Source organism: Schistocerca serialis, chromosome 11, assembly GCF_023864345.2.
Source record: "Schistocerca serialis cubense isolate TAMUIC-IGC-003099 chromosome 11, iqSchSeri2.2, whole genome shotgun sequence".
NCBI lineage: Eukaryota > Metazoa > Arthropoda > Insecta > Orthoptera > Acrididae > Schistocerca > Schistocerca serialis.
The window spans coordinates 82098477-82120809 of NC_064648.1; the positions used below are offsets into that span (position 1 = coordinate 82098477).

Here is a 22333-nt window from a genome sequence, read left to right on the forward strand (position 1 = left end):
TTTCCCCATATTGATATTGCCAAACAAACTAGATGCCAGTGGTCGGCAAAAATGGCGAATAGTAGAGGATTATAGGAAGTTAAACGACATTCCATTAAATATGGTTTATCCCCTTCCCAGGATAGATGAGATATTAGACATCCTGCGAAAAACGAAGTATTTTTCAATGTAGATTTAGCGAAAGGGTATTGTCAAGTGTTGATAGACGAAAAGGACCGAGAAAACAGTTTTTAGCACTCCCACAGGACATTATGAGTACAATAAAATGATCATGGGACTAAAAACCGCTCCGTCGATATTCCAGAGACTAATGAATACGGTACTCAGTGGAGTACAGGGCAACAGGGTTTTTATTTACCTCGATGATATTGTGGTAGTGGGTGCAACGTTAGAGGAACATAATGCACACCTGGAAAAAGTATTCTAACGGCTAAGACAAGGAAACTTGAAATTACAAGTAGATAAATATGAGTTTCTAAGAAAAGAGGTAACATTTATGGGCCATGTCCTAACTGCTTCAGGACTACAGCCAGATCCTGCAAAGATAGAGACCATCAAAAAGTGCCCACCGCCAAAGACAACGAAGCAATTGAAATCATATCTGGGGCTCATTGGATAATACAGGCGCTTTATAAGGAATTTTAGCAAAATGGCCAAACCCCTACATGATTTATTGAAGAAGGGAATTCTGTATGAGTGGGGATCGAACCAAGAAGAGGCAATCCAGCAGTTGAAGGAAAAACTGATTAGTCCACCGATATTGCAATACTCGGATTTTGAAAAAGAATTTATAGTAACCAAGGACACCAGCAATCATGCAGTCAGAGTTTATCTAAGCCAGGGACGAATGGGAAAGGGTTTAGCCATAGAATTCATATCGTGAACATTAAATAACGTGGAACAAGATTATAGTACGGTGGAACGAGAATTACTCGCCGTTGTATGGACTGTGAAATATTTTAGGCCATATGTATTTGGTGTGAAGTTTAAAATCGTCACTGACCACAAGACACTTGTGTAATTAGGAAGTATATCAGATCCATGATCGAGATTACTGAAGTTCCTGTTGAAGCTAGAAGAATACGACTACCAAATACTGTACTGAAAGACACATTATCACGGATTACGAGTATGCAACAAGGAATAACAGAATCAGTGCCGAAGACGGAAGACGAAGCACCGGAAGAAACAGAAACTGCGACCAGGGAGGTGCAACAGGAACAAAAAGGCATAGAAGAGGCAGAGCAAGAAGTGGCGCCACCGATGGACTCAGAGATTGCATTGAGTCAGGAAGAGAAAATGGATATTTTAAAGCAGATGCACCAGTCACCGATAGGGGGACATAAAGAAATGGGTAGGACATATGAGCGAGTAAAACAGTACTGCAGTGGGCCTGGAATGAAGACAAAGATCGAAAAATTTATACGTTCTTGAGAGAGTTGCCAGAAGAATAAGATAACACAGACGAAGACAAAACAGTCATTGGAGATAACGCCAACGCCAACGCCGTTGACATAGTAGGTCCTATGACGCTATCGAATACAGGAAACAGATACATCCTGAAGTTCCAAGATTCTCTGACTAAATTTGTTATAGCAGAACAAATAGAAGGGCAAGATGCGGATACAGTTGCAAGAAAACTAGTAGATAGTGTAATCTTGAAATTCGGAATACCAACATCACTGCTAAGCGCTATGGGAAGTAAATATTTAAGAGAGACTATGAAGTGGGTGTACAAATTATTAAAGATTGAGAAAATACAGCCAACCAGCTTCCATCCACAAATGAATGGGGCTCTGGAGTGCACACATCATACACTAACGGAAATGTTAAGAAATTTTATAGCAAAGGATCGGCAATATTCTGGGAGTATTACAGAAGAAGCCAGAGAACGTAATATATAATTACAATGATTATGTGACAGAAAGAAGGCAAAGGATGCAGATATTACACCAAGAGGCTAGGGCTAACACGCAGAAACGCAAAGAACAAAGTAAATAACAATATGACAGACACAGAATCCGAAAGTGTAAGATGAGGGCTTTCGAGGGAACTAGATAGTCACTGGAGAGGATCATTTGTAAGTAGGCTGTTTATGTTTTCTCTATGTAAGTAGGCTGTTTATGTTTTCTTATTGGCAATGTTACGTAGCGCTCAATATGAAAATCACTGGCTGTGCTGTGTGCAGTCTGTGGCTGCTTTGCATTGTTGTAATACTCGCCATTGTAGTGTTAGGCAGCTGGCTGGTAGTGTTAGGCAGCTGGCTGTGAACAGCGCGTAGCGTTGCGCAGTTGGAGGTGAGCCGCCAGCAGTGGTGGATGTGGGGAGAGAGATGGCGGAGTTTTGTAATTTTTCATGAACTGCTATATTTATATATGATGATATCAAGGTAAATACATTGTTTGTTCTCTATTAATATCTTTCATTTGCTAACTATCCCTATCAGTAGTTAGTGCCTTCCATAGTTTGAATCTTTTATTTAGCTGGCAGTAGTGGCGCTCGCTGTATTGCAGTAGCTTGAGCAGCGAAGATTTTTGTGAGGTAAGTGATTTGTGAGAGGTATAGTTTAATGTTAGTCAGGGCCATTCTTTGGTAGGGAATTTTGAAGGTCAGATTGCATTGCGCTAACAAAATATTGTGTGTCAGTTTAAGCACAGTCATATATAAATTGTTCAAAGGGGACGTTTCACATGGCGACCCTGCCAGGATTCGAACCTGGAATCTTCTGATTTTTCTTGTAGTTTGTGTAATTAGTGTAGATGTTGTTTACTGCTAGTGCGTAATTGTAGAGAGAATCTCCTTTGTAGTTGTAGCCTTTCATTGTTGTACAGTAAAACAGTTGTGGCATGCATGTAGATTTGCACCAAGTATTTCGCAGCTGCGCTGGCAATTAAGTAGACATTATTTCCATTGCTATGTTATTTTATTTTGCTCTTCAAATTGTGCTTTTCTGTGTTATCGTGTGAAATATTGTGACAATTATGGCGTGTGAAAAACGTAATACTAGGCTCCAAAGTAAACTGAGAAATGACAGTGAAGACGAAGGCAGTGTGTTAGCGCCGCAGAGTAATGAGTTAACTAATGTTCAAAGTAGTAATTTGGTAATTGCGCATAGGGAAATGGAGCGGGCGGCAAACAATGGTGTAGACAGTGAAACAGGTAGTGAACAGGGAAGCGTTATCGATCGATTGGTCGGCAACAGCTCGCCTCAGGAATCGGGAATGACAGAACACAATATCGCAAATACTGTAGAGTCAGGTTTTGGGTCATCACCGTTTTCTCAAATAGGTCAAGACACATTTTCTGCTTGTCAAAATGTGAATGTTGCCGGTGCAAATGCACTGCCGAAAAGCGTAGAGAAACAGATTCCAGACACTAATACATTATTATTGCAATTAATGCAACAAATGGAACAAAATCAGAGACAAATGGGACAAAATCTTAAAAAGTTAGACATCATGGAACAACACCAGAGACAAACACAGCAACAGTTAGACACAATGGACAACACCAGAGACAAACACAGCAACAGTTAGACGCAATGGAACAAAATCTTCACACCACGCTTGAACAAACACGTGAAGATTTAACTACTGAGTTACATCACATTGAATCGAAATGTCAAAAAGTCTGTAATGACGTAAAAACACAAATTTGTGAGCATTTTCAACCTATTTTTTCGCGGCATGAAAATGTATTACAGAATCACGAAGCAGCCATAAAAGAACTGCAAACCATTGTTCATGAAAATCACGACACCTTGCAAGCTAAAATTGACTCAGTTGCATCTACCGATTCGGTTACGCAACTTGCAAAAACTCAGGAAAACTTTAAGGACACAGTAGATACTCTGAAACTTGGTTCAGAAAAACACACTGAGGAAATAAGTACACTATCGGAGAAAGTAGCCGAACTTTTGGATCAGTTCACTAATTTATCTACGAAGGTAGATGATAATCTGATTGACGCAAGACCGGTAGTCTTTAATGACACAGAAGAGTACGAACAAATTAGGAAATTCAAACAAAATCAGAATCAAATTAATACACAACACCAAAGAGAAATCCGGGAAGTACAAGATCAGCTGACACAGGTAATACAAGAATTACGTATTTCAGAGGACACTCGCGCTCCAACATGGGAAGAGGGACTTAGAAATACGGAAAAGCCGCAAAATAATAACACAGGGCATTTCGGAAGTTATGAAAGAAATTGGCAATGTGCACCGAATTTTGAGATGGAACGGCCGACACGACCTAACAATGACCGATATGCGACTCGCCGACATGATGATTTTGACTATAAGCTGTTCATTACTACACGTAAATTAAAAACATTTAAGAATTCTGGCAACGACATTCATCCACAAGCATGGCTCCATCAATTCTCTCATTGTTTTCCTCCCAACTGGTCATTGGAGCACAGATTAGAATTTATGTGTGGCTACTTAGAGAATGAACCAGCTGTAAGAATGCGATCGGTAATTCACGATTGCCACAGTGAAGGAGAATTTTACCATGCCTTCCTCTCAGCATATTGGTCTCAAGCCACACAAGACCGCGTAAAACATGGCATCATAATGATGAAACATTTCGAACAATCTGAATTCTCCAGTCTTGTGAAATATTTTGAAGACATGTTGCACAAGAATCAGTACCTGTAAAACCCATACAGCCCCTCAGAACTCATCCGCATTTGCTTAATCAAATTACCTGAACATTTACGACATATTATTTTGGCAGGACGTTGCAAAGACGACATTGAAGCATTTCAGGGACTGTTACAAGAACTGGAAATTGACACAGACAGTCGCGGGATGCGAAAACAGGAAAACAATCATTACAGGTCACTTCCGTCACAATTCCGTGACGACAGAAACGATAACCGGACACGACTGGTCTATTCTTACAACGCAAATCGTGACCAAAATAGACACCACCCGTACGACAACCGTTGGCAGAGTAGTAATAACTACAGGGAAAGATCACCTCTCCGTGGTAATGACTATCACAGAGATAATAAGAGAAACAGACAATATGGGAACCAAAACAATTATTATCAAGGGAAGCAGAATAACTTCAGACGCAACAGTTCGGCGCACAGTTACGATTCAGGGAGCAATTCTCCACCACGTGACCGACAAGAAAGGAACTATGGAATCTACCGACATGACGAAAGACGATATGATCGTAACGACAGACCTGAATTGCATCAGAACTGGCGGGATTCAAACAGAGCAGGGCACTTTCGACAAGGTGAATTTCTAGAAGCTAGGTCTCCTAATTCCAATAACGACGCGCGGCAACAAAGAGACAGACAATGACTCGCACAGCAGGCAGCCGCGTGCGCCAGGTGGCTCAGAGAAAAATAACATAGACGCTAACCTTGAGAAAAATTCCAGCATTCCTTACCGACGTATACAACATGATAATTGCATTCAAATCAAACTGTGAGTACTAGGATGAGTAAAGGTTTACACCACATTTCACATGTAAAACCGCTTACTGAGAGATAATCTGCTTTTTAACTTTGTCTTTGCCATAAAACTTTTCACTTTACATTACTAGTATGCTTTGAAAGACTTAAGAATCTGTTAACATACAACAATGTTGGAAGTTAAATATCCAATCAAGAACCAAGAGAACTTATTTAAACAGAAATGACGAATGCATTGTTATAGTGAACAGACGTCACAGTGTTACTGTGTGTGTACATTCTTGCTTGTTTGTTGCACGATTACGTAACGACTATCAGGCTTACGTACTTAGTACACATACTGGTACTGCTAATGAGATTTTAATGCAACTTTTGGTTTACTTGAAAATACATTCTGGGTTTAAAGTACTTTCTGAGAGATACCAGATGACACAGAGGTTAGTTTATGTGACAGCTACACGATTTCATCACGACGCTACTAATGAGTGACAATTCACAATGTTGCTTTTGCAGTGTATCTGTTTTATATCTGCACAGTTTTCTGAATTCTTCTAGGAAGAAAAACATGTTTTAGTAGTAACTTTTGTGGTATAGCAACAATGAGACAGCCTTTTTCGTGGCATAACAATACGTTACTGTACAGTACTTTCTTCATTACAACAATAGGCGTAATAACTAAGACATTTATACGCAAAGCATTTCCCTTTTGTTTATCATGAGGTATGTACATTGGCTTCTGCAGAACTTAGCTTTCGGAGGACGATAACTACGACACTTCCACAGAGATTATCTTACAACAAGATGCACATTTAGCGCTACAGTACACGTATTTGAGTGATTAATTTTGTACTTAAAACATTTATTTTTAAAGATTTTTGAATTACAAAGAAAGTTTTCCGTGATACATTTCATTGCATTGCTGTAATCTGTAACACCTGAGGGTATAATTACATTAATCCTCAGGGGGGTACACGCTTACTTTGTGTACCATGTGTGTGGCAACCACAAGGAACCCTAGCTAATATGGTATTTGCTTATACAACTTTACACATCGGTACCATATTTCTGTAACACACAAATTACACAGCTATCTGATTATTTAACTGAGAGAGACAAACATTTATTTTACTACATCAGAGACACATGTTTACGTAATTACACTGTTGGATAACTTCACACTTATGAAACTGTATTTTGTCTGTACTTTGTAAACTGTTCATATTTTTTCGGAATCATTGTGATACTATGAGAGCTTTGAATGATGTATTTGGTATGAGATCATGATTTTTAAAGTACGTTTGAGGCAGCTGACACTTTTGACATGAGCAGAGAATTTTTTTAGGCTTAGAAATTATTGGAGGAAATTACGACGATTTTGAGATTTGACTGAAGTGTTATGATGTTATTATTACGACGACGATGTGTATTATGTTGTTGAGGAATGTTTATTATGCTATGTATTTCTCACGATGAAATATTGAAGAAGTGTCGACGAATATGTATATGTATAATGAGGTAAGGAATAATGAGTAGTGTTTAGGGACTCTGATTTATGAAAAGGATGTTGGAAACCAAGAAACGTACTTTAAGAGTTATGAAATGTGTGACTGTATCACAATGCTGACGAATATTTTTTTTGGACACTTATATTTATAGGACTTTGTTTCTACAGATTTGCAACGCTAGTTCTTGACCTGTGAAATATTTTTATATGAGACTGCCACGGTAGCAGAAACTGCTGTCGTAAATATTTCCGTACGAAAGTTAAGTGACCACCTGCACGTAATGCGTCGCGGGCACCCAGCTGTGTCAGACGCCTGGAGAAAAAGCCATTATTGCGAGCCCTTTTCAGCGGCACAGGTAGAAAAAAAAAGGGGACGCCATTAATCTCGCTTCTGACATTCCTTTGTAGAAAGCATCGCAAAAACGACACGGTCGAACTTGAAAACATATGATTACACTAGCACTTAATTTACGATATTTACTGAAATGCCTAATGAAATGACAAGAAATAGTTTGTCTACACACCTGACTATGACTACTGTCTTTCTAGATGAGAGATTTTTTTACTACTTATGAAATGCCACATGACTATTGAACGATGTTCTTACGCTTTGCTTTGTACATAGTTGCTTATTTCATTTGATATCTAGTTTCTAGCTGCACTGCAGCATTGGTTAAAATAAAATTTTATAGATGTACTAATATAAATATTTTCTGTCTACAGATCGAGTATATAATAATTTTTTTCAAAAAAATGGGGGAGCACAAAGCGACATTTACCTTCACAGGAACTGCATTCATAATTTTCTTTTCAAGTACTTGGTAATTTCTTTTGTAGAATAAATTGTGATGCATCACTCTAATGTTAAGATGTGACATAGGTATTAGACATGGCCATTTTAGTGTAATATTTTTTCTGCTTGAGCTATGTCATGTTTTGATATAAGTTATTACATTTGCTGCTGCTAGCTTTGCCAATCTGTATTTTTTTTCATTGCTGTTTATATTAATTGTTTTGTGCTGCTGCATTGTCTCGTCCCTTAGTTTAGCATCTGAGCTCAGTAGATTTAAGTTAGCTTAAGAGGGGGTAGACTATATGAGAAACTGACTATGGAGAATAGGTAAAGAATGCATTGCGAAGTTATATAAAAAGGATTTGGGCCCAAATGAGTATTGTACAATCAGAAATAATTATTTTGAAAGAAATATGAACAGAATACAGAAAGCATGCTTGGATAAGATTTTTTTGGTGGAAGCAAAGGTTGAAATAAGACGAAAGATCTATAGAATGAAGTTTTGGGATGGACTGCAGTACCAAATGTTACACTGAAAACGAACCCTGTCCTTTCCTGTTGGTGTTATCCCACTATGTGTTTGTGTACCCTTGAGTATTTGTTTTCTTCCTGTCTCTGTGTAGTTTCATAGAATTTTTTCTTCTTTTAATATTAAGCTACATTCACTATGATGAGGAATACTGTTATCCTCAAATATAATTGGCATTAATAATATGTTATTTACTTTGTAAAGATGTTAGACATTATTCATTCTGTTTAAATGCTCATGTGTGAAGTTGATGTTTCAATAATTATTCTGATCTTCTATGTATGTACTCATGTCATAATTCCTGTAACACTGACGTATATGTCTATTTCTATTCTTTTGTAAAGCCCCTATTACTACAAATGTTATGTATATTGTTATGTTTTTAATGATGTATTGTGTACATTTGTTATTGTATTCTCATGTTATAAAATTGTAATTGTTACCAGTTCTTCAAATTAAGTAACATTTCACTGCACACGTTTCTGTTGGTCATAGTACATGGACAATATGTGAGAAGTAGGGACTGATAGTGTTTGCACGTGTGTTAATGATTCAACAAGGGACTGGATAACAGCATTGCTGGATCTAAGGACAATTCCAAAAACTTTGTGAGTGCACAAGTGGTGGTTTATGGACTTGCTATATTCTCTGCAAGACTCTTCAATGGTGAATGTGCACCTGCACGATCGCAACAGATGGCTGCTGGCCATCTCTACAAGGACTACAGTGGGTCTGCACCTCTGGTGGCCCACCAATACCATTATCTCTACAAGGACTACAGTGGGTCTGCACCTCTGGTGGCCCACCAATACCATTATCTCTACAAGGACTACAGTGGGTCTACATCTTTGATGATCCATCAATACCATTATTTCTATAAGGACTGCAGTGGGTCTGCACCTCTGGTGGCCCACCAATATCGTAATCTCTACCAGGACTACGGTGGGTCTGCTCTGTGATGACCTACCTACCAATATTCATCAAAACTTCGACTGACTCTGCAGTGGGTTTGCTCTGTTGTGACCCAATACTTGTCTGCATGTCGAGAGTCAGCACTGTCTTTCCGTTGGAAGGACAACACTACTTCTTCAAGACTGCATGGAAATCCACTACTTCCGTGTGCATTTTCTTTTACTGCTCAGACTTTGAGAAAAACACTGCTATTCTACTGTAATGAATGATCAGGACTATCTTTATGGACTGTGAGAAAATTTTAGCTTTTGACCAACATTGTATCAATAAGTGTGTGCATTTGATTTCTTTGTTATTGTAATTATGAAAAATTTTATCAAATCATTATTGGCCACTGCCCAAAAAAATGTTGTAAAATTTTTTGTGGGGAGCATGGGGGCTATGTAAGTAGGCTGTTTATGTTTTCTCTATGTAAGTAGGCTGTTTATGTTTTCTTATTGGCAATGTTACGTAGCGCTCAATATGAAAATCACTGGCTGTGCTGTGTGCAGTCTGTGGCTGCTTTCCATTGTTGTAATACTCGCCATTGTAGTGTTAGGCAGCTGGCTGGTAGTGTTAGGCAGCTGGCTGTGAACAGCGCGTAGCGTTGCGCAGTTGGAGGTGAGCCGCCAGCAGTGGTGGATGTGGGGAGAGAGATGGCGGAGTTTTGTAATTTTTCATGAACTGCTATATTTATATATGATGATATCAAGGTAAATACATTGTTTGTTCTCTATTAATATCTTTCATTTGCTAACTATCCCTATCAGTAGTTAGTGCCTTCCATAGTTTGAATCTTTTATTTAGCTGGCAGTAGTGGCTCGCTGTATTGCAGTAGCTTGAGCAGTGAAGATTTTTGTGAGGTAAGTGATTTGTGAAAGGTATAGTTTAATGTTAGTCAGGGCCATTCTTTGGTAGGGAATTTTGAAGGTCAGATTGCGTTGCGCTAACAAAATATTGTGTGTCAGTTTAAGCACAGTCATATATAAATTGTTCAAAGGGGACGTTTCACATTCACTGTTGTAGATGTAAGGGGGCCAAATGTAGTAATATGGATAAAAGGACAGAAGTACATAAAAGTGCATCCAAATAGACTAAAAGAGTTCTTTTAATTACACATGATGGCAGCAAAGATTGGAGAGTAATAATAATTGGAAGCTTCTCAGTGGCCAGTGTAACAGAAAACAAGATACTTCCACAGGAGGTGCAGGTGCAGAGAATCCAGTCAGCACCTGATACATATAACGATAATCAAGGAACTGTACAGCTACACAGCACAACGCGGCGAATAGCAAGTTATATTAATTTGCAGGCATGGCACAATAAGTTTGAAAGCACAAATCGGGTATCCACGAGGGCAGTGGCAAATTGCATAAGAGAAATAAAGAAGGCAAAACTAAGTACCGTAGAATGTGAGAATGTGAACCAAACCATCAACTGGCATAGCGGGAAAATAATGGAAGCGAGGACATTAATAAATCAACTAGCCCGACACCAGCAAGGACGTGCGAAACGAGGCATTTTGAATTATATAGGGGAAAAAAGTAAAGCGTTATTCAGTACATTATACGAGGAAGATGTGTAATTTTTTGAAGCAAAGATAGATTTCCTTGAAGAAAAGCAGTGAGAATTGTTGAGGCTGTCAAAGGAACAAGTAACGATCGTAGGGATATCATCAGTGGGGTTCAATCAGAAAATAATTCCAGTAAACTAAAAAATGAGAAAATTATAGGAAATGGAATACATAAATTGAGCAAACATATAGATGAGTTCGAAAATAGTACGGATAAGAAAATACCGCTAACATTGATTTTAGTAGCAGTCACGGAACATTTAGTTCAGCTAACGATGATGTTTAATGAGTTAGAAACAGAATATGATCTGTTCAAAAAATTATTAGAGTTGCACTTAATAAATCCTATTCCAGTGGTAAAGTATTTGGGGCTAATTAAGAATGAATTGAGAGATAAAAAGTTTCTGATTGAACTCACTGAAGACTATGGGTATCAGCTATTACTTGTAATAGACTTAGATGTATTTTTAGCCAGCAGTACATTAAGTAATGCATTAAATGTACCATCAGTGATAGCAATGAGTACTCTTTATATAAAATATGGTCTTTACATGCAGACTATGATAGTAATATGAGGTTATTTACATATATCACCCCAGAGAAAGAGTTTCTCAGAATTGATTATGGAAAGAGGCAATACACACAAATGGCAGGAGACAAACTTGTGTGTGAAACGATAACCATAAAGCACCAAAAATGTAAACAGAATTTTGTATTAATTTCGACGTATCACCATGAGAGGTATGAAGCCAGAATGCTTCAATCAGTTAGTACAATACTGAAAGATTGCAAACTGAAATATATTATATTAAACGAAAGTATCTGGACGCAGATATGGGGAAACAAATGGTTATTCATAGTCCCAACAGAGGAAGGATTGACTATACTATGTAATGACTTGCCACCCTCCGATCTCATAATAAGAGGAACAGGAAAATTGAGTTTTAAGAGTGAATGCAAAGGATATGGTGCTCCAATAATGTTACAATCAGAGAGGATAATTCTTACCAATAATACTGTAAAAGATATAGTCCCACCCTTAAATATAGATATTGATTGTTGTACACTGGAAGATGAGAAGCAGAAGGTGTCAGAAATACTAATGATGTTACTACTGGAGCATATAGTACCTCATTTAGATGAATTAAAAGCAGCAGGACATGAGATAGGTGACCTGCAAAACGAAGTATAATATCAACAGTGGACCACCTTCCGAGGCTGGTCAATGAGTACATATTCCATGTGGGGATACACGTGGTCTGTAACAATAGTGTTAATTATTTCTATCTGTTGTATATTGCAAATGTTGTCGAAAATGTGGACGAAGCATGTGTGAAATAAGTAGAGGTTGTTGTGCGAAAATCTGTGTAACAAACAATGTTGTAAGCAGGAGCCAAAAAGGGAAATAGTGAGGTATAAGCACACACAGGCCTCCAAACCTATGAGGCAGAAGACGAACTAAACACTGTAAGTTTCTCAACCACTCCAGTTAACAGAGCATGGAGAGAGAAAAATAAATCACCAAACATGTCCATAACATCAAGAGCAACCACCCCCATGGTTGGATCGCCAAGAATATGCACAGATAAAAGATAGATAAACTTGTAAATTGTAGTAATAAAAGGTATTGTGTAAGGAAATGTCCACTGAAAGAGTATTAAGGAAAATGTGTAAAAAGAAAAATTTTGTTGATATGTATTTAAAAAGAAATGGTAATTGCTGTATTACGTATAAAGGAAAGTGACAAATGGTAAAGAGAATTCAATATTAAATGTTTTAAAATTATGTGTGAGTGAATTTTCATGTGTCCAATCAATGTTAATGGTCGCCATGTATTTTGATGGAAAGGTATTGTAAGAATGTATAAAGCTAATAAACAAAAGAGCAATGTTCCACTGGCACTGAAACAGAGGTTTCAGAAATTTTATAGCCTCTCAGAACAGAGCTTATAAAATTTCCCCCGGGGGAGGGAGGTGTTGCGAATCTCAATCAGCGGCGATTATAAAGTAAATGTATTATGACTTATTCATCTGGAAGAGCAGCTAGGCTCACGCTCCAGGAAGCATTGCAACAGTATTTGTAGGTGATACTCACCAGCGCTGATGAAGTGGCGCCAAGAGACAAATGACGTTACGTGACTAAATGACTGCTGTGGTCAGACTCAAAACAGGGATCCATGTATCTTTCAAACATCACATGATGATGTAAATACACCAAGTAAGTTGTCAGCCTCTCTGCTGTAGATATAATATGATCTAGAAGCTTTCTGTGACACACGAAAGCTGTATAAACGGGGGCTCAGGAGGACCCTGTAGTCAGTCGAGATCTGCTGAGTATAACGACACAAGGTCAGTGTCGTTCTACGACAGACGTGGGAACTTTGTACGAATCGCAAGCCTCAGCTCCGTAGCATTCAGGGAGATAGATTCCGGATAAAAGGGTTCAACTGATAAAATTATTGCAAGGCATTGCCACTAGGACTTTTCAGTTGTCAAGCTATAGGAATTTTATGAATTCTGCCCTGAATAAGTAACCACTCCTTACCGAGTTACGTATCCTTCTCTTTAGCAATAGCTTATTCCTTCAAGAGGTTGGAGTTGCAGAAGCTGCCTGCACTTCCTTCCACTCTTCGAGAAGAGTGTCGATCTAACTCCCTCTCTGGACATGACAAATCTTAGTAGCTGTCTTAGATTGTTTACAGATGATGCTGTCATTTTCCAGCTTGTAAAGTCATCAGATGACCAAAGCGAATTGCAAAATGCTTTAGATAAGATATCTGTATGTTGAGAAAAGTGGCAATTGACCCTGAATAAAGAAAAGTGTGAAGTTACGAACATGGCTACTAAAGGAAATCCACTAAATTTAGATTAAGCGATAAGTCACACAAATCTGAAGGCTGTCACTTCAACCAAATACTTAGGGATTACAATTATAAATAACCTAAATTGGAACGATCACATAGATAATATTGTGGGTAGCCTGCGATTCATTGGCAGAACACTTAGAAGATGCAACAGGTTTACTAAAGAGACTGCTTACACCACGCTTGTCCACCCTATTCTAGAGTATTGCTGTGCGGTGTGGGATCCACATCAGGTGTGACTGACGGATGACATAAAAAAAGTACAAAGAAGGGTGGCTCGTTTTGTGTTATCGCGAAATAGGGGAGATAGTACCAAAGATGTGATGCGTGAATTGGAGTGGCAATCATTAAAACAAAGGCGTTATTCGTTGTGAAATTTCAATAACCAGTTTTCTCCTCCGATTCCGAAAACATTGTGTTGGCACCCACCTACATAGGGAGAAATATTCTTCACAATAAAATAAGAGAAATCAGGGCACGCACAGAAAAATTTAAGTGTTCGTTGTTCCCGTGAGCTGTTCGAGAGTGGAACGGTAAAGAGACAACTTGCAGGTGATTCATTGAACCCTCTTCCAGGCACTTTATTGTGAGTAGCAGAGTAATCACGTAGATTTAGATGTAGAGATCATTGCTAGGTTTTTTATTCTGACACTATATTCAGATTTTTTGAATTATGGAGGACATAACTTGACTTTCGCCATTCAGTACTGTGAAAGCAAAGTGATATCATGTTGATGTTCCATCTAGTGTGAAGATGTTGCCTTTCAACCATTACGTTGCCAGCCACTATTTACCATTCTATTGATGTGTAGTGTTAATCAATCTAAGCTGTCAATTCATGTTTCTGGAGATTGAGTAGTATTGTTGCTATATATAATATTTTCAAGAATAAGGAATTTTGCATGCCTCTCAGCGTTTAGTTTACTCGATATTTTACATGTTCTAACAAGCTACTTTACAATTACCAGACGTTTACACTATACATTGAATTACCACTTATTTTGTTAATTTACTACACATTTTATACTTCACTGCTCTTGGAAATCTTATACTCTTCAAAAGCAGTTATTTCGAGTTTGTTTTAGAAACTCCTTTTGGAAACTGTTGTCCAATCTTGAAAGTAAAGAGAAAATTGTAGAGGGCAGAGCATCTGTAAGGCCCCCTTGTTAGCTAAATTGCAGCATCTTCACATACTGTAGTAAACACCCATTATAAAATATAAATCTGACGAATAGTGCACCAAGTGAGGTGGATCTGTTGTTAGCACACTGGATTCAGATCTAGGAGGACAACAGTTAAAACTGGCCTCTGACCATCCTGATTTAAGTTTTCCATGATTTCCCTAAATCACCTCAGACAAATGCAAGGGTGGTTCCTGTGAAAGAGGACAGCTGACTTTCTTTCCCATCCTTTACTAATCACAAGGGACTGAGAACCTCATTGTTTGGTCCTGTCTCCTAAATCAATCAACCAACCATCAAATAATGCACCCCTCTAGCAATGTTTTCGAATATACAGGAGACAGCACTTGAAAGGAAATACAAGTGAGACATACAATAAAGCAATATTTCCTTGCAAATCTGCTCTTCACCATCACCTGCAGCGAACAATAGCATCTACTAGATGGGAATTTCTCCTGCATACCCAGTTCCCAATAGGCTTAACACAAGCAGCATAACATTTATTCTTTTTGGCTTCCAGTGCCCATAGATACAAACAGCTATGACACAGGGAGCATTCTCTGCTGTGGTGGTAGCGAAAGCACAAGGAAAACTGTGTGGCAATTGTTAGCTGTGCCACTTATATCACGGTGGCATCAGAAAGCAATGAGGATCTGGCTGCAGTGCCATCATGTGCAGTGGCAACTGACCAGTAACAAACTCTTAACCTGAAGCCTTATTTACAGTGGCGCAAATGCGAGCAGAATAAGTGAACAAGCATTTGTAGACAACTAAACAGTGTTTACTACCATTTGTTTATGCATCTTCTAACGACTGTCTGTTATACTGATAATAGTGAACTAAAAAAACTCCTTTATATAGCAATCGAAATGCAAGAACGATTATTTTTCCAAAAATTAAGGTAATTTTATAGTAATGGTGACAGAAAGTAAAAATAGCATTACTACCGTCTTCTTGGCAATAATGTCCAGTGGTCAAATGCTTGATATCATTTTTCAGTAATCAGATCCATATCAAGACTGAAACACCATTTATATGTTACACTTGTGAATTTATAACAACGTTTTTCCTTCATGGCATTGATTGATAATTTTTTAGGGTCAGAGAGAAAATTTTGCTTATCTTGTAATTTAATAGTAGAACAATTTCACAAGACTGACTCATTCAAGGTAACTAACTGATTACCAGCATGCAGAAGTGTCACAATCGCATCCCTAAAGGTACTGCTATGCATATATATACAATGATATAAATTATTAATGTATTTGTTAATATTGTAAATAAAAATAGTACTCATCTATTAATTCTTCTCTTTTAAATTATTTCTGCATCACAAAATATATGATTTTATTTATTTTTATGTCTACTGGATGTAATCCAGTATCTGTATGATTAAATGTCTGGTGTATACATAGTCAGTTATGTATATTATATTTATAGAGGATAAATAAATAGTAACAACTAAAAAGTATGCTAATAAACCTAGCTCCCAGCAAAAACCAGTAACTGCACAAATAAGATCACAAGTGGTACCATATGTATATATACGGAAACTGCCATTGGTAGATTCAGTTTTGATAAGAGGCTATCAACCTCATCACCCTCACAGAATGTCATGCATAGCTCAATATGACATTTAGCAAAGTTTTCAAATAGTCGAACTGTCTTTATGATATGAGAAGTTTTGAGGGAAGTAGCCATTGTCAGTAAAAAGTGTGACAAAGCAGCAATTAATCATGTATCATATTACAAACTGAACAATACTGTTTTAACAAAACAAAATTCCTGGATTTTATCAACATGTTGTAAATAAACGTACTATTGGTTAATTAGGTCACAAAGACAAAAGCAAAATATAGAAGTTTCAGATCTGATAACCCAAAGACGTAAAGTGTGTAAAGAATGGCTACATTGTTTTTGAAATTGATGTTAAATCTGCAAAAGACGTAGTTTATGTGAGTGTGTGTGTGTTTTATCCATAAGTAACAAGCTGATAGGACTTATCAAAGTTTACTTTTATATGGAACCAAGATCAATAAATGATTTCAAACATAATCCAACTTTGGATGAATGAATCATATGGACTGAATTTACAATAAATTTTAAACAAAGTTCATAAATCTATGACAACAAGCAGGATGTGAACTGATATTTGACAACTATAGAATTTTATATTATCTTCCAGAAATCAGATTGATGCAAATGAATGAATATGTATTGTGGTGTTAGTTTTAAAATGAAAGGTGCAATTACAAATTCATGGCAAAGAATAATTATTGCACTTCTTTGACAAAGGTAGGTTTTAAACCCATTTACACACTTCTACTAGTAGGAAATAAAAGCCGAGAATAATGAAATTACAAAAATACTATCACAAAACTCATTAAATTGCAATCAGAAGCACTAAATTAACTACTAGTCACACAAATTTGAAAACGAATAATGCACCAATTATATAATAAGATATACTCCTGAACATAGTTGTAAACTGAAATTATTGCCAATGCTCAGCCTTATCTCATGTAACTACTCCACCTATTCCTTCAAATGTAAGGAAAACATTATCCCTGGAAAATCTCTACTGAGAACAACTTTACCAAATGACATGACAATACTGTTCAAAAATAGTTAATTTTCATAGAATATTGCCAATATCTTTGTCATAGAGTTTGATCCCTCCACAACCACAAATTATTATTACTTTTTAAACAGCTCTTTGAGACTCAAACTTCACAAGTAAATCCATATAATGATTATTCAAAATAGCTGTATCTGACATCATAGTAGGGGAGGCCGGTGACAAAAGTAACAGGGAATGAAAGTAACATTCCCACCCCATCTTTGCATGTAGCTCCGAAAATCACATGTTTCGAACAATGAATGTCCTTTAACATTCTGCACTGCCTACCAGTCGATGGCTGTTATTGGAAAGGAACTGTTTAGTGTGATGCAATAAAACGTGCTTTCAGTACTTCGAGTAAGTTTTCTCAAACCCCTTAGTTTTGTGATAAGGGCAACGGAATGCTGTAAGGGTAAGTCTACTATAATAATGTAACTATGTTACGCTCATTTTTGTGCCACAGTTAGTATCAATGTTTTTATTATTTGTATAGGTCTTGCCAAAAATACGAATTTAACAGAAAATTGTGGCTGGGGCGAAAGTAACATTGCTGCTGGGGACAAAAGTAATACTGTTACTTTCATCCCTTTCACTGAGAAAACAGTATTAGAGACTCAGATCCCCTGCTTTTTCTCATTAGCGTCAGTAAATTATGTATAATACTGTTAGGACACATTGATACAATGTGTTATTCAACAAATCCGTTATTTACTTAGTTATTTCATTTCAGTAAAGAACACTAGGTAAGACAACTACAAGAGGACTAACTGCTACACCTGTGTATTACATTTCGCCACATGATGCTAAAAATTATAGCGTAAGTGTTACAGCAGCAGCAAAAAACAGTATGTGCCATGTGATTTTTGCATTGGTGCATTAACAAGAAAGAGAAGTGTGTAAGTGATGGTAGCACACTGATACGTCATGTCAGATACAGAAGCATAAAAAAAGTTTTCTCTGACGAAGAAGAAAAAATAATGGCTGAATATGTGATTATTGCACCGGCGATATTTTACAGACTTTGTCCTAAGGATATCCATAAATTAGCTCACGAATTGGCAGCAAGAATAACATACAAACTCCATCGACTTGGGTAGATAATAAAACTGCTGTTCCTGACTGGTTTTCAGCATTTATGAAGACGAATCCACAGTTGTCCTTTCCGTCGCCTCAAGTCACAAGTCTTGCTCGAGCTACGAGTTTTAATCCAACAACTTGGCTAATGTGATGGAGAGATACAAGTTCGAGCCCATGGACATCTGGAATATGGATGAGACAGGTATCACAACTGTCCAGAAGCCAAACAGGATTGTCGCTAAACATGCAATAATGCAGATAGGAGCCATCACTTTGGCTGAAAGGAGCACCCTTGTCACAGTTGCTATTGCTATCACTGCTCGGGGAAGCAGAACTACTCCTCTTTTTGTACTCCTTCGCTTAAGGTATCATGACTATTTGGTTTGAGATGGTCCTATTGGTTGCACTGGAGCAGAAAATGCAAGTGGTAGGATGCAGGATGAAGAATTCTTGCTGTTCCTGCACCACTTTGCAAAATTTGCTAAACCAACTCCTAAGCTCAAATGTTTGCTGCTTCTTGACAATGTATCCATAGAAGCCTGAATGTTTGCTAAAGCAAAGGGATAGTTATGTTGTTATCCCCGCCGAACTATACCCACAGGACGCAGCCTTTAGATCGTTCAGTTTATGATCATTTAAAAAGATGGTAAATGCTTTTGCCGAGAGCTGGATCAGAAATCATTCAGGAAAGACCATGTCAATTTTCTACATCCCTTCAATTGTAAGGGAAGCACGTCCACTTGCTGTAACTCGCAAAAACATTGCAGCAGGCTTTCATTGCACAGGCATAGTACCATTGAATTGGAGTGTGCTCAGTGAAACCGATTTTGCGCAGCCTGCTGTCTCTGATCGCGCAGCGCCACAAGCTTCTGATCATGAACAGCAAACTATGTCCTTGACAGGGCGATTTGCGACTATCAGCGGACCATCTGAAGCTGTGAGCATATCTAATACCGATCCAGCATCAAGACATGAGGAAACACTTCCAGGTGTCATAACCTGCGACGTGGAGCCTAGTGGTTTACAGTTATCTCCCTTCAGTTCGCCTAGCCTTTTCACCTGAAGCTATTCTTCAGTTCCCAAAAGCAGGTCCGAGGCAAAACACAAGAAAAGGGAGGAACAGGGTAAAGTCAGCAATTTTGATCGTTACTCCAGAGAAATTGATTTTAGAAGAAGAGCTAAGAGCCCATTCACAGACGAATAAAGCGAAGAAGCTAAGTTTAAAAAGCAGCAGGCCAAGATCGCGTCAGCAGAATAAACCTAAGGAAAGATCATCGGAAGATGAAGATAGCTAGTGCCTTGTTTGTCACGAATCTTACTGCCACAGTCATCCAAAGAGAAGAGGATTCGGTGTTGGGTATGTAAGGCTTGCTCTCATGTTGCTTGTACCAAAGCAGAGGATATGTATGTGTATCAGAACGGCGAATCTGAACAGAACTTATGATATGCATTAATCTTCTATTTGATTGACTCATGAACATTTAATCATTATGCCTGGATTTATTCAGTATTATTAACACTTACTTTAGTTAATTTGAAAATTGCAAATATAACTGAAGTTTTATATTTTCCACCGTTTATTGGTGTTTTTTTTAATCTTTTGTAATGGCAATTTACTTTAAGCTACTCTATAAACCATTTATTTGGCAAAATGAAGTTTTACGTATTATGTTACTTTTGTAGCTTACTAGTGTTATTAATGTCCCCGGTAAGAGGGACAAAAGTAGCACATACATTGATCCTTTAAAATTAATTTCACAAAACAAAGTGTACGTAATTTTGGGAAAACTAAATGCAGTCGTGTTAGAAAAGCCCCACAGAACGTGTACAGTAGTCCGTTTTGTTTCATACATTTTCAGGGACCTAATAAAAAATGCAATATGCAAAATATAACTTTTGTCCGCTGTCTCCCCTATACAAATTCATAAAATTGTGTCACATACGGACAGTTCAGTAAAAGATGTAAGGATGATCATCAACAAATTCTGCAAATAACAAAGAACACATTAATTTACTATTATAATTCATTTTAGATTACTACAGGTGTGTTAAAAGTGGCAGAGGCAATTCACACTGCTAGAAAGTGATAAATTTTACAGAAAAGTAAGCTTTATAAAGATGCCTGAGGAGTTTCTCTATGGTAAGAAAAAAGAGCGAAAATTAGAAGGTAATGAACTGCCTCGACTAGAAAATAGGTGAATACTTAAAATTGGTTCCACAGTAGTCTCATAAGATTGCTTCTACATTATTTTATCCAACAGCCAAGTTTCACAAAGGCTTACCTTGCTAATATTATTCCAATTGCAACATCATACATTATATTTTATCCATTTTCTAGTTTTGCACTGAGTTTTATATGGTTTTTATCTCTAAAATGTGAGGCAGTTTTGGCAAAACCGTAATCAGATGTAACTTATCTGTAGTCCACTATAAGATTAATTTATTCTACACTTCAGGCCTATAGCAATCATAACGTCCTAGTCCCAGTCACATACCATTATTTCAAATCTATTAACTGAGATTCATATACTGCAGCACCACCAGACTCACAAATAACATATTTCAAGATTGTCTTAGCAATGACAGACAAAATATTACAAGTGATAGCACAAAATCAACTTATACTCTGCCCAAAACATACACGAAGTTGACACAATGAATACAACACCATTGTCATCATCTCCATCAAAATGACGATCACAAATCATTATTTCAAATCTCGCCACCATATAAACATATAGCACATAATATATCCCCATAATGTCACAAAACTCTAAGACCCTCAAGATAATACCAAAGTTACAAAGCTGTTCTGGTCATATCTTCCATACAACATTCATGACAACGTAGCACTTACACCAAACTACCATATCAACTCTTCTTCAAGATTCTCACATAAGTAGCAACATAACAATTTTTCTTTGAAGATGTGGTGAAAAGTAAGTCTTTTCACAAATTAACACTTATCTCTAATTGCTGCAGGGATAATAAACAGAGTTAACACAATTTGCAAAACTGTAGCTCAAAGAGATCCATAATCAGGTTTCCTCATTAATGAGTCAGATGTCACTTCAGTATCCAGGTTTATAGCTGACTACACCCACAATATTATGCTAAGACAGCAATAAGTGTGAAATACCATCTTTCAGCAAACAGGTCAACAGAAAATCAATTTCAAGACAAATGGACAATAGTTCCCTAACCAAGGTTAATATGTGTTCACATTTTCATCTATTTACTCAAACAGTTTCAAAAACAAGTAAGGTGCTCTCTACCTGCAAGTTATTCACAACAAAGGAAAAATCATTCTGAAAATGCAAAATTTCCCCAAATCCACTTGCACTTCTTTAAAATAGTATGAATCTTATATTTCATCAACCTTTCTTTGAATATGGTAATCATTGCGTCTTATGCATCATTGACTTCAGAAAAAAACCAAAATACAGAGAGATACAAAAAATATTAATTTATGCAGCAGTATTTTCAGATATATATAATAAGAACACTCCCTTTCCAAAAGTATCAGTTTATTTCTCTTTACGCAAACACGACATATAAATGATTTTTTCCCTGTTCTGTAAGATTACATTATAATTTTAACTATTATTAATCTCTAGTAAGGATGATTCCTAACTAAGAGAGACTGAGGTAGAAGATTACATTTAAAGCTCAACATAAGAATAGGACAAAAGGTGCAGCAGGGAAGGGTGAAAACTTCAGAAGTAATGCTGCTTTGTCTGGGGCCATACATTTACCATGATCACAGTTTCATGACTCGGTGAGAACATGATCATTAATATTCACAC

General features: G+C 37.3%; 1 protein-coding gene across 2 annotated transcripts in view; it reads left to right on the forward strand.

Moving 5' to 3' along the window:
* The window catches only part of LOC126427048 (zinc finger protein 3 homolog), a 580742-nt gene that overhangs the window by 528685 nt on the left and 29724 nt on the right, over positions 1 to 22333 (forward strand). The gene's annotated exons all lie outside the window — the stretch shown is intronic.